Genomic DNA, 898 nt, shown 5'->3' on the forward strand with positions numbered 1-898 from the left:
GATCGAGATCCAGCTGGAATAAGCTCTAAGGATGAGGCGTGTTTGTCCACTCTAAACTGCTCGCCTCTTGTAACAGCGGCGAGTGGGACTTTCGCAGTGAACTGCTATTCTTTTAGACAACTTTTAGACAGCGCCAGTGGTCGTTGTTCTAGAAATTTCATGCCAGTTCCAATCCCAAATAAAATAATGGTCGGTTTCCTTGTTGTTGGATTTCTGATAGCGGACAGCCCCTCCAAATAAATACTGTATCATTACTTTAATTTAATAAAATCTCAATTACAGAACATAAAAAGTTTAGGTTTGTTTTAGACAGAGTTTTATTACGCTGATCGCACAGCAGGAGGCCTGAGGGCGGTAATACATATTAACCAATTATTTATGATCAATTAATTGCATGGGTTAACGCGTTAACTTTCACTGCCCTAAATATAATATAATATAATATCTTCCTCTTTCACTTTATCCCTTTCGGGGTCGCCACAGCGTAGCAGCACCCACTGTTTCGCATCAGTGATTTGGCAGAGTTTTTACGCCGGATGCCCTTCCTGACACAACCCTGTACTTGAGGGGCACAGGGACCCAGTTAGGCAGCAGCGTCAAGGGTCTTGCCTAAGGACCCAATCTGGGTGGGGATCAGTGGACAACCCTGGGAATCAAACCCAGGGCTCCTGGGGGCCAGCCCTACACCTAGCCCACTGAGCCACCCAGCCGCTTATAATATAATATAATAAAAGATATCTGTAAAAAAACATTTAGTAAAACTTTTGTAAATATTTTATTTTTTTAAAAATTCAAATTTCCAAGACACTTTAAATATGCAAAGTAATTATGTGTTTTAACAGGAAAATTATTTTCTTGTTATCTGACCATCTTTGTCTGTATTTGCTTCAACCAAAAC

Source organism: Oryzias melastigma, linkage group LG9 (genome assembly GCF_002922805.2).
Source record: "Oryzias melastigma strain HK-1 linkage group LG9, ASM292280v2, whole genome shotgun sequence".
NCBI classification, from domain to species: domain Eukaryota; kingdom Metazoa; phylum Chordata; class Actinopteri; order Beloniformes; family Adrianichthyidae; genus Oryzias; species Oryzias melastigma.